The sequence below is a fragment of the Nipponia nippon genome, unplaced genomic scaffold, assembly GCF_047370975.1.
Source record: "Nipponia nippon isolate SJK-2023a ecotype South Korea unplaced genomic scaffold, ASM4737097v1 scaffold_3, whole genome shotgun sequence".
NCBI lineage: Eukaryota > Metazoa > Chordata > Aves > Pelecaniformes > Threskiornithidae > Nipponia > Nipponia nippon.
Window position 1 is genome coordinate 65,367,756 of NW_028262347.1, and position 18,447 is coordinate 65,386,202.

Sequence of the window (18,447 nt, forward strand, 5' to 3'; positions counted from 1 at the left end):
TTTCTCATTAATGATACTGACCAAACTAAACAGAAAATTTGACATTTATCTAAAGGGAAAGTTGTTCTTTCGGAACAGAAATATCTCCTGCAGAGTGTTTTCATTTAGAGATGGTCTTGTTTGGAGACTTAATTCAAATCCAACTTTGGATTGGTATGTTTTTCTTTTGGTTTTACTAGTTTGTAATAATTTTGTCTAAAAGCTAAAAGGAAAAGACAGGCAGGCAGAGAAATGTCATAGTTAAAGGATAAACTGATTAAAATGGAGAAAACAAAATTACATTAAAGGGCTGTGATGTGTTGCAGGACAAAAAGAAAAAAAGAAACCAACAACAGAACAAAACCCTGGAAGATGAGCCATTTATTACTTCTTGCTTTCAAAAAATGATGATTGTTCTTCCTACCAGTTGAAACATTGTTTTAGAAGAACAGCTTTTTCCCAGTTAAATGGATGGAAACCTGATTTCCTCTCTGACTGCTGAAGCTCCCAAGAAATACGGTATTTTTGGAACAGGTTGCTGTGCATATCAGAGGTAACTGGGTAGAACAGCCTGGCAGAATACAGGATATCAATGAGAAATTCAGAATGCAACTCAGCTCAGTGTGCACCAACATGAAAACCAGGGCAGAAGTTCATTGCTTCTGCCACTGTCATGTTAATTCCTAGAAGAACTGCATTGCACAGAGTTAGTTAAGCAGTACCATGAAATACTTTGCATCTTGTCAGAAAGCAGGTAATGGGCAGCAAGCTACCTTGTGGTAATATCCTGGAACAAGAGACTCTCTTTAAAGGTATTTTGTTTATCCTTGCTCTTGTGGGGCTTTTTGCTATCCCGGGCTTTTTGCTATCCCAGGCTTTAAGTCATTTTCTGGACCTTTTGCTTTAATAAACAGCAGGATAATGTGTCACACAGAAGCGCCATTTACCAGCTGTCAGGTAATTTCCCAACATACCACAAAGCTATTCTCCTCAGTAGAAGGCTCTCTAAATCTATGTAGGTGTTATTGGCCATGGACTCCAGTTATCTTGTGAACTATTTTCCTTCTCCAACCGAAAGACCAAACTACTTCCTAAATAGTTTCAGGGTAAACTGGAAGACTTGTTCCCACTGTTCTTGGATAAAAGGATGCTAGCTGCAAGCAGCCATGGATGACAAAAAGATTTTTATTCAAACATTAGCATTAACAAGGAAAACTCTCCTTCTGAAGAACATCACTAAGTGAACAGCAAGCAGGGCTTTAAGATTAATCTTTTTACTTCTCCTAAGCCTTCCAGGAGCTTCTTCAGCTGAACTCGAAGAAAATCCGTACACATATGCAGAATAAAAATGAGAAGAAAAAAGAAGAAAGAAAGAATAAGGAGCTAGGGTTTCTTTGTGCATTTTTTTTGTTCTGTTTTGTTTTTTGAATCTGCTTATAAATACATAGAAAAATTATTTTTTGCTGTGGAGAACATGAAGATTACAATAGATAGAAACATAAAGAATAGAACTGTGTTCTCTTTTATTTCCAGAGCAGCCTAGGTTTTGAGAAGAATTTCTCTCCCATCTCTGCAGCTGAAAGATGCTTCTGTTCACCTCACAGGACTGTGACTGGGGAGAAATCACCCTCTGCCAGCTCTGCTGCAGCACGTTCTGAGCAGTCAGGTCATTGATCTAAGCAGGCGAACATAGAGACGCTCACAGAGGCAGCATCAGGTGGGTATGATACATATGGGCAGTCCAGAGAGCCTGGAAATACCCTGGACTCAAAAGCTCTGCTAAGGTAATATGGCATGAATGGAGCAGACACACGTATGCTCCCACCTCTGTTCCAGGCACTGGCACTCTTCAGGGCTCATTATGAAGTGCTTAATGTAGAAGACCTTTGAAGTCCCTCTGGCCTGCAATTGTTAGTCTGTCTAATTAAGTGTTAGTTATATTATTGCAATTATGGCCACTGCTGGTAGGTTGCTCTCTGCAGGTGTAAGGGTGGTGGGAGCGGGCAGGAAAAGGTTGTTCATGTGGCATCTGATGCCCCTGAAATTATTGCTGTTACTGTTAGCTGGCAGTGTGATGGAGACAGATTGCTTTTACCCTCTTCTTGTACCCATGTATTTCTAAAAGAAATACAAATGCAAATGCTTTGACAGAAACTGCCACAGCAGCATGACTTCTACTGTACAAATGCTGGGGTGAGCCTGCTCCAAGCACTGTGGAGGTTAGTAATGTCAATGGGTTTGAGGCTGGAGTCTCTTTGCTAGCATCTACCTTTGGGTACAGTGGAAGGACATGGTATAATGTACAAAACTGGTGCAGCTTTGCTGGAAACCAAGATGTAAATAATCCTGGGATAGATCTGTTTCAGTCACCCTGTGTGACAGGAGCTGGAATACCAAAACCCTCTATGCTGGTAGAAAAAAGGAGAGCCAAAAAAAGAAAATGAAGTTTGTATTGTACTTTCAACAGTAATACGTTAAAAGTAAAATAAAATCCAAGTCCCAGATTTCTGAACCAAATCCTAGCTACTTCATTTGTTTTTAGGATTCCCTCTGTGACACTCATAGCTTGCAAAGGATCGGAGGACAGGATTGTGCCATCTCATTCACTCTGCAAAATCACTACAGCTGAATGTACATCCATAGGGAATAAGATATGAGGTAGGATAGTGGAGAAGAGAAAGCAGAGGCAGGAAAAAGGTGGAAAAATCCCTGTGTGTGTAAAAAAAAAAAAAAGAAAGTGTAAAAAAAGCTCCTGAAAAATGAAAAAGAAGGATAGAAAAGAAAAATAAAACATAATGTAACAGAAGAAAGAAATGAAAAAGAAAGAAAGAAAAAAAAGAGGTGGCAAACTCTAGTAAGTTACATAATATATACAACCTCCTTGTGAACCCCAGCCAAAAATGTAGGCTAGTTTAAAGAAAATGGGGTAGGGGTGAAGACAGCTGAAGAAGGAATGACTGACAGCTAAACCGAGTTTAAGAGACAAATCAGAGTTTGGCCCAAAGCACTGGGATGATTCCATCCCTAATCTATTTATCTAAAAAAATTAGCATAGTTTGCTAACATCATTCATTTCCCACTCAACTGGTTTACCTATGTTCTGTTGGAGGGGTACGGTAGTTATCTCAGACTTTGTCTTCTTAACCCATTCCTTCGTCTTTAAATTACATTCTCTATGGCCAGCTATCAGGAAGCATTTTGATGTTTTTATTTATTTTCCTGTAAAATTTTGCATACAATAAAAATAAGAAAGGTGTCAGTTACTCATTTTAGCTCAAAATGGAGAGGTATAATTAATTGGTTTGGAATCATGTTTAAAAAATAGTGTAAGCTAGATAACATTTGTGGAAGCATAATTTTATATATGTATATGGATGGATGACCTCCTCCGGATCCCATAATGATTTTCTTTCAGCTGCAAACAGAAAATAGATTTTGAGACTGAGTTATTCCGTGAAGAAGCAGAGTAGATTATTTCAGGCTCTCTCCCCCTTCCATCTTGCTCTCACCTGTTATTCCATAGCCAGTGAGATAGTAGAAACCATAAACCAGCACCATCATTAATAGGATTTTATCCTCCCTACTCCATGGGGTGGTTTTAGCTTTTGTCTAGCCAAAAAAGTGCTGTCTCAGCATTATTGTCTCTAGCTCTATGGTCTGTCCTCTCTGTCTTTTGCAATGGCATGTGCTCCTGCTGGTATTGGTGTAAGCCCGGAATTCCTTTTATTTTGTCTCATTTTTCCCTGACTATTGGTCAAAATGCCACTTTCCAGCACTGTCAAATCCCTCCACACCTCAAGTGCTCCTCGTACCTTCATGCCTGCACCAAGGTGGGCATGTCTCACAGTCTGCCAAATGCCTGCCAGCCCACGTGCTCCTACCAGCTTTGGTGCAAATGATGGTTTGTCAGACTACTCTGTTTTCTCCTGTATTCACTAGTGTCTCTGTCCAAAATACATCACCCACAGGAACCCCATTGCAGAATGTTACTGAGCATGTTGTTTAAATTCAGTAGGATATAAGCAGATGTCTATACATGCTAGTGCTCCTGTGGAAAGGGAAAACTTATTGGAAGAAAATAACAACCCTAAAACACTGCCCCCTCCCTCCAAGTTTCCATCTGGTGAAAGAAACTGAGCCAGGTGACAGTCTGAAGAAACTTAACCTGCAATGCTGTTGCCTGGTAGTCATTTGTATAACACTAACAACTATGACAATACTTCATCCTACAAAAATACTTATGTTTTATGGTGATATTGATAGAAAGGCAATCACCCTGCAGGACTTGTAACAGGAAAAGAAGGAACAAGGGTTACTCACAAACTTGTACATACCCATTTTGCCCAAACACATGGACAGTCCTACAGAAGGCACAAAAAAAGTATTTTTGCTTCAAAGTTAGACATGCAAAAGTGTTTTCAGGTTCAGAAAGTGTATTTATAGCAAATTGATGCAGTCTGTTCTAATAAATTTTCATAGTAGCCTATTCAGAAAAAAATAGACAAAATTACCTATTGTATAGGAAATTGCAAGGCATTCCAAATGTAAATGGATCAAGTCAAATAAAATATGTATTCTACTTTACTCAAGATAAATAACAAGTTTTGGGTCACAATCTTATAATTTAATGGGCTATATCACAGTAGTAACAAATATATTTTTATAAAATTACCATTATTTCCTAAGGCATAAATGTTCTTATTCTCTTCTTCTTTGCCTCCGCTAATTTGCTCTGTCATTGTATTTGATTTCTCTACATATACCTTGCACACTGCTGAGCTGGCACTGTCATCTCTTAAAACAATGTTAAGCAAAAAAGATCAGCAAGGTTTTTATAATTTGTTTATGAAAATGAAAGAAATTAAAAGCAAACAGTTCAATAAGCTCGCCAAAAACTGAGAAAATGCATTGTTTTGAATTTCTAATGAAGAAATCAGTCCTTTTTTTTTTTCTTTTTTAATCCAGGCAGATATTTTCTACTAAAATTTTTAGCTAATAGAAAATCAAATATTTTACTGAGGAGAAGTCCTTAATAAGTATATTAAAGCAATACCTTCATTGAGTTTCTGTATTTTTTTTGGCATTCATTGTTTTTTAATAAAAATAAATTGCAGTTACTGGCAGTTTGAGCTGTTTATTTTTTATCTTCCTTTCCTATTAGGTGTTTTCAAGTGGTTATACATAGGAAATTACTAGATCTGAAAAGAAATAAAACCCCTCTGCTCTAAAATACTTTCTTTCATTAGAGACAGCAGTAATTCTATAATACGTATACTAATAAGGAAGTTTAATGCATAAAGAAACATTATAATGACTGAAAATGAAAGAGGCAGACTGTTTAAAAAAGAATTAGTCTGAAATGGGAAGCTCCTTGTAACTGTGGTGTTAACTCAGAGTCTTAAAAATTAATTAGAGAGTATAAAGAGAAAGGGACAAAAAAATAACTGAAATGGTAATACTCAGTCCTAAATCTCGACATTCAATAGAGGTAAGCATAGCTGAAATCTTATTCTTCAATTCCATGTAGAGAGTGAAAACATATCTCAGGTGAGAAACAGGTACATGAAACAAACCTGATGAATTTTTTTGACTCCCTTTGTTGCCATGAGCTTTCAACTTAGACTGGTCCATTTGGGACAATTACCCAGTCAATGACATGTTAACCTAAAGCAACAGAGTGACACTTCATTAAAGTACCAAAATAAGATCATATTGGTCTCAAAGAACCTATTGTAAAAGACAGAGTGAACATTTTGTCTTCCAAGATTAGCTATGTACTAAAACCAATATGATTAATGGGACCAGGGGACAAAACTTCAGCAGCAGTGAAGTGCAGTGACACCGATGCATAACTAACCTAACCAGTCTGTTCATTACCAGCTTTTACAGTGAGTCGATACTGAATACTAGCAGATTTTGTCATGCTTGTACATGTACACTTACATTCTGCATATTCTAAAAATAATAATTCCTGTGCCATGTCATTAGCAGCCTTCCTCCGCAGAGTTACAACACACAGGCAGGAAAACAGTGCTGGATCACTGGCTCACTGTTTGGAGACAGTCGCTGTTTGTGCAAAGTGCACTCTGCATTCCCAGTTAAGGAGTCCAGTTCTGCAGTCCTTGCTTAAACAAACCACCATTACTCATGCAAATCTCCTACCTACATCTGAGGGACCGTTTGTGAGAGTGACAGTTTCAAAACTCTGTCAACAGAAGAAAAACACCCACTCTACCCCAGGCTAAGGACACTGAAGCTGCTTTAAAGACTGCAGCTACTCAAAAAGTATAACCTGAAGCACTTTACTATTTACAGAGCATAGGGAGAATAAGCTTTCACACTAATTTGTGAGCTATACTGCAAATGTTGCTACCGTTACCACCAAATGCCACTTCTAAATAACATGCACTGATATACTGTGCTGGCTGTGTAAGTAGCAGGTCTAACAATCATAGCCGTTGCTAATATGAAGATCAGTTATTGTTTTACACATAGGTTTTTAAATTTAAAAATCTTTATCCTAAAAAGATTTTTTTTTTTTTCCCCAAAGCAAAACCAGTATGGAGATCTGCTGTCATTGAAGGTTCTTAGCAGAGAAAGAGCAGTCATTCAGGCAGCAACCATCTTTATTTTACCTCTTTCTGCTCCAGGTATTTTTTTACTGATCTCTTGCAATCTGAAACTCCCAAGGACATGCTGTTGAAACCCTTCTGTTATCAAAAACTTGATATTATGGAATTGCTGGGAAGAAGTTTGTTGGGGTTTTTTTGTTTGTTTGTTTGTTTGTTTTTTTAACGGCTAAGTAAACTCATGAAATATATCTTTAAAAATTCAGTACTGGAGTATTTTGACCACTCATATGATTTGTTGTTAGTGTCTGAACCTGACACAGATTAAGGAAAGAGTTTACACTGAGAGCACACTGCATGGAAGTCCTGCCACAGTTTATCTTGCCTTTTGACGTGGCTGAGTTCATTCCCTCTCAGTCCCACCTCAGCATGGACCAGTAAGAGCTCTTATGTAGCCCTCAACCTCTCTCCTGCTGCTTTACAATAAAGATACCACAAGTATTAATTATAATTATATTTTACTTGAAAAATGTGAGGATCTGTAAACATTAAATGTGAGTCCAGCAAGGAGATTTATAGAGCAAGTGGATAGGTGTCATTTATTTCAGATCAAGCTCTGCACCAGTCAGGAGCTGGAAAATAAAAGCAGCTTGTGTCAGGCAATAACCTGTTCCAATTGTACAACGGCCCTTGTAATGAAGCTGCAATCACTCTTCTGATCTCCTGTGGTCTTGTTTCTTTCTCTTCCTTCTTGAGGAACTGGCACTTCCAATCTATTCTAATTTTCCTGATTGTAGGCTTTGATTTATACTGCTCTGGCTATTGTACATCCTGTCAGAGGAAGGAGGAGTTAAGGGTTCGAGGCAGCACTGACATGAGGGTGAGTAAGAACAGAGAATAATACCAGAGATTAAATGATTCTGATGGGTGATGTTTTAGCCTGTCTGTATACTCTGTAAGTATACAAAATATTTTTCCTTCAGTCCTGGCTGATGTGAAGAAATACCATTTAAAAAAAAAAAAGAGAGAGAGAGAGAGAAAAAAGTTCCATGTAAAATGATGGTCCAATAATAAGAGCATGGTGCTGAATTCAGAATTGGGACATCTGGGTTCTGGTCCCCTTGGCATCAACATGAGGCTAGACAGAAGCCATTTATTCTTCCTTCTGCCTTTGTTTACTCTGATGCAGAGAAACTGATTTTTATAAGCTCTGCTTTGCTAACAAAGTGCACCAAATGAAGAACAGACTCTTTAGAAGTGACATCTCAAACAGAATTTCTCTAACCGTGCTAGCTGAGACACTTTTCTGTTTATTTACAGGTCCCTGGCACCCTGTGTGTATCCCATGCTCTTTTCGGTTGTTCTTTTATGAGTCTGGAACATTTTTGAAGCATAAGAATCTCCATGTAGGCAGAGATCACTGATGCCCCTACCCAAGACGACAGTAATTATGCATGCTGATGTATAGTAATTATTTATATTTCATGCTTCGAGGTAAAATCATGCACTTCGCTCATCAATCAGTAGTCTTTTCTTAAGTAGAAGTATACCTCTTTGAGCTCTGACTTGGTAATCAATGTAAAACCAGGCATGTAAGAACTGATATCAGTAGTGATTTTAATCATAGAAGGCATAACAATTAGTATACCTGGAGGTGATGCTTATTTCCATGTGACTGACCAATGCTTCTTAAAAACGCATTACATTGCTTAGTTCAGTAACTGCCTGTAGTCTGCCACCTAACAGCGTAAAAGACACTGAGTAAAATATCCCTTGAAAACACTTTCAAATGTGCTGCTCTGTATTTTCAGCATGTGTGAACGGGTTGTACGTGTGGGAGAAGAGACGCTAAGAAATGTGTGTGAGAGAGATCATGAAAGATCAGATGGTACCATTTCATTCTGTCCTTGTTTTGTGCCAGACCTGGGGACCTTCACTCACAGTTTGTAGCAGTTGATATGGCAAACATTTCTGGGATGTTTCTTCAACAGTGATGTACTAATCAAAGTGAGTAAAAGAGCAGCAGCATCTGGCCTACAGTAAGCAGAAAAGACAGCAGGTGGTATAAAAAAGGCAGTGGCTAAGACACTAGAAATGTCATAAGACTGGAATCCCTTTGCTTGCATTGCAGGTCCAAAGCATTCAAGAAAGGGGATGAGAGAGCAGCTAGATGCTGAAGTGAAGGAAACCACAAGACAGAAATTCACTTCCTAGGGAAGTCAGACCTGTTTGGGATCACACATTTTCCCTTGGGACACACACAGGCAACCAGGTTTGTACTTCTGGAGTGGACTGAACCCTGTGCTGCTGCCAGGGTGGAGGAGCTGTAGCACAGTTTCTATGCTGTGTGGTGGCAGTCCTGGTGTAAGCAATGAAAATGTCCCCAAAGGTAGTTTCTAGTACTGCCCACCATTGCCCTGAAGATACCCACAGTGTGGATCTGTACTTGGCCTTAATGCCTCTTTAAAGGCACTTACCTTTATCTTTAAAAAACCAAGTGGACGATGTAAAATAATGTCCCCTCTAGCCTTAAACTGTAACATATCAGCATTATATTCATAGGTATTGAACCAAAAGATCCTGCTGCAAGCCATCATTGAGAACAAGCTGAGGTATGGAGTCAGCCACCAGAGATTTGCAATACTTATGTGATGTGGGAAAAGGGACAATAAATACAGCCCCAGCTGAACAGTCCACCCCTCTGGTTTTGTCTTTTCTCCAAGATCTTTCTCGTTTGGTATCCGTCCCCTCAGCTATGCTGCTCTTGAGCCCTTCTTAGAGCAAAAGGAAACAGTTGTTGGCCAGCTTATCTGCCTGTCCCACCATTTAGAGCACCTTCAGCTTCTGCTTATAAATATCAGGTCATTAAATAGAGGTGGGAAGCTAAGTCACATGAGTTAAGTGAACAGTCACATGCAAAAAATACCAAATTCTCAATGCTGAACATGAAAAACCTAGAAGAATCTCTTGGCCTTGACATGATCATTGAAACTATTAATCAGACTTCTAAGCTTAGCCAGCACACTTGCAGATAGACAATGCAAAATATAGGGGGAAAATATCCAGTGGACAAATTAATGACAATTAACAGATTGTTCAGCATAAGTCATTTTATTTTCAGTGATCTGAAAGCAGAAGAGAGCATCAGATGTCTGATGAGACCAGTGACCAGTCATTCAGGACTGAGGGCATGTCTGTTCTCAGAAAAGCCCATCTTCAAACAACTGTCTCTGAGGCTATTGGGAAGCCAAAAATTTTCTCATGTCTTTCAGGTTAATGGCAATCAATCATTTACAGCCATTTTCCTGTGTCGAAGCCTACTAATTATGTCCCCATAATAACCATTTCTGTTGGCATTACGCTCTAGCACACCAGCCTGATCAGATGACTTGCTTGCAAACAAATTTCTTCACCATTACCCCGGAGGATGGCACAAGCTTATAATGACCACATAAGCAAGTCTGAGTGGGGAGGGTGGCAGGCTGAAATATAAGAGAATTGTGTGGTTTTGTCCCACATCTATTCTTTACCTATAGCTTGACATCCTTCTCTGTCCTGCCCTCTCTTCCTTAGACTGAGAGGTCAGAGGTAACAACCAGACAACCCCCACAGAAAAGACAGATTGCGAACTGTTCAGAACAGCGGTACTCTCCTACAGTGAATGTGAGATACCAAGCAAAACAGTAACTCTATATGTGACTGGGGCTTTTTAGGTGACCATGTAATCCACTGACTCAAAGACTTAAACAGCAGATGATGTCATTTGATGACCATCTGGGATGTCTCTTTTCGAAGACTGATGAGAAGTGCATGGTGGAAGGGAGAGATGTATGGAAGAGAGAGTAGTAAGAAAGAAACAAACAGAATGGGAGAGTCCTCTGTTTTCAGTCTACTGGATGTAGACTGAAGAGAGAAACTTTCCTCCCTCCTCTCCCCATCCTTTGCTCATGTATCCCATCAGCTCTGGTTATCAGAGTGCTGCTTTCCATAAAATAATAAAACTTTTACTTGTTTTCAGAAAAATATTGCTCACTTCAGTTAGATGTTTAATTACAGAATTGACAGATTATTTAAAAAAAAAAAGTAAATGTGGAGCAACATTGGCAAAATCTATTCTTTGAAGAAGTATCAAGAAAAGAATTAATTGATTTTCAGATTATTTCTCTAATAAAGCCTTTCATTCCTCACTGTGTGGAAGATAGCATAATCATCTATGTATAAATAACAGTAAGAGCAACTGCATGCCGTGATCTACTCTGTCGAGACTGTGGAGGTTTTTTGCAGATTATTTTTCTTTTCCCCTTCAGGGGCTGTAGGTAGTAATTTCAGCAAGCAGCAAAAGAAAAAAATGTATTAAATATAGGTATTGTATCAAATCCCAGCTATTCATGAGCTAAGCTAGCTACAAAGGGTCTGGTCCTGCACCCTTCAGCATGCAGGACTGCAGGACTGAATCCAAAGTCGGGATGGCATGTACATAATTTCCTACAGGAATGCAAACAGCTATGTCATTATTTTGTAAGTCTGCTTGGAGAATGCTTATCTAAGCAAAGACCAGCTCTCATTTTCCTCGCTATGCAATTCACATTGGAGTTCAAGGAACAGTAGGAGAGCAGACAACATGCAGCTCTTCTCCCTTCTCCCCACTGGCACATGCCCAGCACTTTAAAGCAAAGGGAGTGATGTTCTCACTTTCTAGCTAAGCAATTCTCCCCCAAAAAGGGACTAACAGCCAGATTAAGATCCTAGCAGCAGCACCATTGAGAGGTAACTGGGAAGACACCTTGGCTCTTAGTGGAGCAAATAAGTGCATCTGGGTTCTCCGTGAGATGCTGCTTTGTTTTAGCACCTCTCCCCTTCCTTTCATGCATCTCTCCTAAACAGCCATCAAGTCCCAGCTTGCCAAGCCATGGTATCAGAGGAAACATGCTGCCAGCTGATGAGGACTCGATTAAGCTCCTTCCGAGGCTGCACTTTAAACACCCAGAGGGGTGAACTGTAGAGCAGCAAGAGGTCTGGCGCTCAGGATACATATTAATCCTCTCAGATCATGGCAGGGAAGCTCGGGCTGAGCAAGAGATATCAGTCTTTAAAATCCCTGTGCCTGTACACACTAGGTGAGACCGTGTGCTCTTTTAGTGTCCAGTAAAATCAGAATGGGACGTGCACAGCCTGAATGGCCCCACACACACATGTGGATGATTGTTGCAGCAGAGCAGAGTGGGTTAAATCAGGATAGGGGAGAGAGTTGGCATGACGACTGCAGAAGTCTTCTATGTGGCCTGTGCAATCACTAATCATTACACAGTAAAGGGTAATAATTACTTCTTAATGCTGCAGTGCAGGAACAGGCTTCGTGGCAGAGCACAGTCGGGTGAAGAGATGGGGTGCTTGTCAGTGCAACAAAAATAAATAAATTGATGTGATCCCTATCAAACAGGTATTAATACACCTTCAAAATAAGTAAATGATTCCTCTTTATTTAGTTATTATCTCTTCTCAGTCAATGTGCTCAGCTGCAAAAGCTTCTTCCTTCCTGGCTGTTGTGCTTTTAGTTTTCTTCCTTGGTTTATGAAGCAATAAGGTGCAACGAATGAAATCTTGGTAAGGAGCTCTTCTTGCGAAATAAATAAATAAATAAATAAATAAATAAATAAATAAACAAATTAAAAAAAAAAAACAAAAACAAATAGGAGAGCACTCCTGGGTTTTTCTCCTTGTTCTCATTGTTGTGTTGCATTAACAACACTGCCAGAGGGTTAAGAAACAAGCTCAACCACAGCCTCCTCATGCCTTGAATGAAAGGGCTGAAGACCTTTTTCTTTTTTTCATCTACCCAAGCTGGACTGAAGGTTAAATTGAGAGTTTTTCACCTGCTAAGACATGCAATCAGGAGTCTCTGCTCCTCCCAGTTGAGTCAAACTGAACATAGCCTCTAAAGTGTATCAGAAAATGAAATGCAGAGGATGCATTTCTCCTTTGCAGTTGTGCTGTAGACATTTGTTATGCTATCATCCTTAGCACAGAATCCACATGTCCTCAGCTGGTCTTGTGTGCTGACCTGCAGTGGGGAAACTTGATGTTTCAACCATTACTTAAACAATGCAGGGAAAAAAGGGGATGTGGAGAGGAAGCGGTTGGTTCTCATTCAAGTCAACAGCAGCAAGACCCCTTTAAGAGAGGAAGTGGCCGGCCAGCCAGCCTGTGCCACAGTTCACACAAGGAAAGGTGATTCACAGAGCCTCCAGTGAGAGTGAATCTTCAGAATCTGTACCCTTTGTCCAAAGCAGCCAGAGCCAAAGCCTCTCCCTGAACAGTGGCACATTGGATTTCGAGGGTGCCACTATATCACCTTGTCACATCTTCCCATACTAGGAAAACACTGCTATTGCTGGTTTGTGTGGCTAAGGGCCTTCTCTCTGCAACTTTGCAGCCTGCCTTTCCCTCACAGCTCTGCACCCTCCCATGCAGGCTGCTGGGACAATGTTTTCAGACCCCCTGGGGCAGTATTTTCCCCTCACTGTTCCTGTGTTGTTATTATCATGCTGCTACCCTTATAGCCTTGCACTTGCACACCCCAATAGTCTTGTTGTGGTGGGTTCTTATGAGCGGTGATTGCCACCAGAAAGAGAATCAGCCTTTTTTCCCCACTGTTTCTACATTTTGGTTATAGCTTTTGGTTTATGCAAGGGACACGATAACGTTCATATGCACACAAGCAACTGGCCACGTAGCCCTGCCTCACTAATGCTAAGCAGTGACAACGAGCTGAGAGTTTGAGCATGTCCTGATGGGAAGAGTATTAGGGGGGGAACCAGCTGCTGCACAGCAGGGGATGTCGAGGAGGGGTCTGGAAACCCTGGTTGCTTCTCTTCCCAGCTGAGTGCCAACAAGGAGAGCTTTCCCTTCTGTCTGTCCTCTTTGTTTTATTTTTCCCTGGCTTATTTTTTTCCCCAGCTTATTTTTCCCCAATTGTTCACAGTTAGAGACAAAGTAGGCCATCAGCTACGAACTCCCCTAATTTATGCAGGTGTGTGAACCTGTCTCAACATTGCTTGTGCACACCAGCCATAGTGGGAGGGAATTTCTATTGCACTAACATATATAATATATTTCATGTATTGGTTTATGTTGTTTATTTGGTTTACATACGTATCACCAAATACGCTGAGGAAATCACCAAATGACTGAAATGGGTTGGGAAAAGTAAAAAAATCAGATCTGATGATAGATCGTGGGAACTGATAATTTACAGGTGAAAGGCAGTGCTAAACTGTTAAGCAGCTGGGAACAGTGTCTTCCCTAAACAATCCTGGCAAAGCAGGGATGTGTGTCCCCCAAATTAACTTATTTCCCTTGTCCTCTTTTCAGAATATCTTGGAGAATGCCATTGAAATATATGTCAGGAGAAAAACTCCAACTCACTGAGGCCTGCTGTAATGTTATATCATCTACCTGCAAAGTTGATCACGGGTTTCTAAAACCCACAAACACTGCCTCCAGAACAAAATGCATTGCTAATTTGTGTGGTATGGGCCTGGCTCTCCTTTGCCTTTGGTATTTTGCAGTCATCTACATGTATCAAAAATAGCTTTGAAGTGTAGCCCAAGCAGAGATGCAGCTTTTTACAGCCTTGTGGGTAGCAAGAAAAGAAATTAGGTTCCAGATAGAATGGAACTAAGCCCACGTTTTCCTTGAGATTTATTTTGCTTTGCTTGTTAAAGAGTTTGGCTTAGAGTTAAAAATATTGTACCCAAACTTGGATTTCTAAAGCCAGAGTCAAGAACACACACTAACAGCTTGCTTTTTAAACAAGCAAAGCACCCAGAAATCATTTTTACACTTATTCAGTAGAAAATGTGGGGGCCTCAGCTATTATGAGCTTGGAAATCTAATTTTAACACTGCTGTTGTGTGGGTTTCTTAACAGACAGAAAGCTTGGCTTCTGCTCATTTCAAAGCTTTTCAACTCACCTTTAAGTTCATGGCTTTACATTGGCATGTAGTTGCAGTACAGTGCAATCCTGCATAAGTGAAAGAATGATGTTGTGATTCCCACAGGACCATGGTCATAACAGGAAAACAATGACCTAGAGAGCTTTCCAGTGAACACATGTCCCACCACTTACAGACATAAAAGGCATCAGCAAAGCAGAGATCATCTTCAGGAAGTATCATCTCCTTCACCATAAGTTCAGCTTTAGTTTTCTATTCTGTAAAGTTCTTTTTTTTTTTTTCCTAGGATTCACTAGTTAAAAGGCTGTTGTCTAGATCCTGATACAGCACACAAAATGATACAGAGCTTTGAGAAGGTTGTGATTTTGGAGGTTTCAAGTGAAAAGCAAGAAGAAGGAATCATCCCTTTTTTGGCATTTGGGAGGGGCAGGTCTGCTTTAATGAGGTAAGAAATTGTATACATGCAACTAACGAGAGAGGCTTTCTCCTGTCTCATTTACAGGGACGCAAAGGTTTCTCAATGCTTGTCACATCCTTCCTCATTTTTGGCGTGTATAGGCTGTTCCAGTTTACTTGTGGAAGTAGAAGACTGAATGAGAAGAGAGGCTAAAGGCAGAGCTGTGACCACATTTTCCCTTTCTCAACTCACTGTTGCCCTGTAAAGGGAACACCTATAAAGGGAACACAAAGGCATTAAGCTGAAAGAAAAGTGTGTCTGCAAGGAGGTTATCTCAGGCTGTTATATCAGAGTTACAGACAGTGGGGCAGGAAAGCACCCTCTGTGGCTGGCATCAAGATCTGCCTGGAAACCACATGTATATTAAAATTCTCCAACTGTTACAATGAAGAAATAAAACAAAGAATCTTTGAATTTATTTGTAGGAGGTCTTTCTCGTGAGTGAGGGGTTAATTAAACAACTTTCCAAAGTGTCTTGTTGTTTTGATAAGCACCTAGCCAAGAAGGACAACAAATTTCTGTCAAGCAGCAAAAATAAAACAGGTTGAGAATTGTCCAAAGAAGATGACTACCCTGATGACTCCAAGTGAAGCTCTGAGTGCAAGAGCAGCTCTCCCTAAGCCAGCTCACCCACTGCCCTCACTGAAAAGCAGCTGGTAGCAAAGAGCAAACAAAGGGAACGGGCATACAGTGCCACCAACCCAGCATACATTTCTTAGGTTGAAGCAATTGGTGGTATGGGGGGCTCCCTGACCCTGTGACTTTATCTGAATTACAAAGCTTTTGGTAGTGTTTTTCTTGCAGTAATCGGTCTAGTTTGATAATTTGTTATTCATTTATACCTTTGAAATCAGCAAAACATCATAGGGCAGTAAGTGCCACAGTTCAACCATGCAGGGATTTTTTAAATTTATGCTGTTAATACCCAAGAGGTCTGGGTCTGATGTTGTAAAAAAAATTAAATACTCCCCTGTTCACCTTCTCCCTCTCTTCAGGGTTGCTTAGACTTATACATATTCCTGAGTTATATTCTGGGATAATGGGTCCTAGTCTATTGAACACCTGCTCTCTGGAAGGCAGGTAATTCTCACCATCTTTGTTACCTGCCTGTGTACGTTTCCCAGTTCCTCTGTACCCTTGCAGCACTAGCATGGGCAGAACTGCTCTCTGGGTTTAAGGAGATCTATCACAGAGCCGCTCCAGATAGAGGCTGCTGAGAGGTATCCCATGTATAGCTGCCTGTACCAGCAACCCCCAGGGGTGAATGGAAAGGCTCTTACTCTCTAAAGAAGAGAAAGATCAGGTCCATGTTATAAGCTAATTCTCATATGGAATAAAAAGCAACTGAACGTTTGAAAGATGCTGTATCATTCATTTCTTTCTATGGATGCCCAAATTTAGGTAAGGTTCCTCTGTGCAGACTGTTACAGAAGTTCTGCCAAATACTTTAAAATCTAAAGAGGAAGGGCAGACAAAGCATCTGAGAATGCAAATGCTATTTTATACAATTTCCATGTTAGAAGTTGAGGTACAGGAGGTTGCTGAGTTTGTCTGAGGTCACATCAGCAATCTGTGGTGAAACCAAAAATTCAGTCCTTGTCACTATTGTCCGAAAGAAGTAACAAGAAAATTGGTCCTCATCTTTTTAGTTATGTGTCATTTCCACACCCCAGTTTGATTTTTAAGAGGCATTAAAGACAATAATGTGGAATATTAATTGTCAAATTTGTCATTCGAAAGAATGGCAATACTTCAGTTATCTGGGGTTTTTGAAGCCAGATATTTTGCATTCCCCTGTGCTTCAAAGCAGGAGATATACAGTCTCACTCTTTGCTAAAGAAAAGAAGATAGTTACAAGCTTTCTACAAATGAAAGAGACCAAATGGTTTTCTTCATCTTCTTTCTTTTTCCTTCCTTGTTTCTTTCCAATTGTGTACTTCTAGGGTTTTTTTCTCTTTACTGAATCACACTGCAAAATGAATAATAACAGTAGGATATTCCTCACAGGGAACGGCTTCTGATGTCAAAACCTTTCAGTAAAGATCCCTACGTTTACTCCCAGTGGATAAGATTGTGAAAATGACTTGCAGACATCAAACAGACATTTTTAATGAGAATTTAACAGTGAGCCCTTCATGTATTCTTTCCTTCTAGTGGCATCTAAGTGTGCTGGCTACCAAAAATGTCAAAAGCAGAAGGGTAATTTACATTACCTTCCTTCTTCCTTGCTTTTCCTTATATTTAAGAGCCTTCCATGTTTGGCTAAAGGAAGAAACTTTACAACCAAGATGCCCCATTTATATCCTTACTGCTAGGGCTCAAGGTCAGACCTGAGAAGGAATGACACTGCCAGGTTAAATATAGCACTTTGTTTGGTGATGGACTCTCCTTTCATGTCCCTCATGTTCTGACAGCTTTCATCAGCTGAGAATACACTGCTAGAAAAGTGAAATTAGTGTGGGTGAAAGATGCCAGTAACGGATCAGGAGATCAGTTTGCAGCTTAGCCTAAGCATGGAAAAGCAACAGCACAGAAGACTTCTCCCTGGCTAGTCCCCTTTGCCTAAAAGCCAGTCTTCTCCTAACATCCATGTTGAGCAACAGTCCTAAAGTTCAGTAAGGAGCAAATTGTCCATATACTTATTCCATACCAAGCCCCTCCCCAAGGTTCCCACCACCAGCCGTCATCTGTCTTCATTTTCCACCCTTATATTAATTCACTGTCGTGCAATATTATGTATAAAATGGAGTAAACTGAATTTCCCACCATGGCAAAACGTTGCTGGACACATAGGACAGTAATTCTCGAGGGCAACCATTTTTAATCCATCTTCTGGCCTTGGTATCAAATGAAGTGTGAAGCACTACACTTAATTTACCATAGTAATGATAATGCAAAACCTCAAGGACCCTAGGTAATGGTGAAAGAGAAAAATGTACCCTCTCTGTCCACACATGGACATTGCTCCATCCATATGCCCTGCTCTTAGAGTTCACTAACTCTGTTTTACGTCAGAAATTAGTGCTGGGGCAGGGGGGAGCAGGAGGACCAGCAAGTCCTTATAATTTTTACAAACAACCCTGATGCAATGTATGATCTGAGCAAGGTCATGGCATTGTAAACCCAACTTTGGCATTTTTGCCACTACGGAACACTGACTAAGATGAAAACACACAGAACTGAGTAAACCCCAGACCTAGATCTACTCCTTAAACATTGCCTTCAGTTTATTTCTCTCTTCTTTCATTTTTTTCAACTAAGGCCAGATTATGAGATCTACTTTTTTCCATGTCAAACTGGCCATGTTAGCCATTTTATCCTTTTACTCCTCACCAAGATCTGGAGTAGGTAGAAGCTTCAGTATCTTTTTGTTGGAGGGATGCTGAACATTTTAGCTTATCCTCTGTTCCAGACAAAAACTTTCCTGATAATTGGCTCCAAAAAGCTCAACCTTCCAACACCCCAGTGCAAAAAAAAAACCCCTGTG

The 18,447-nt window shown here is 40.2% G+C and overlaps 1 protein-coding gene across 4 annotated transcripts in view; it reads right to left on the reverse strand.

Moving 5' to 3' along the window:
• CHRM2 (cholinergic receptor muscarinic 2) overlaps positions 1–18,447 on the reverse strand; it is a 101,862-nt gene that overhangs the window by 74,513 nt on the left and 8,902 nt on the right. The gene's annotated exons all lie outside the window — the stretch shown is intronic.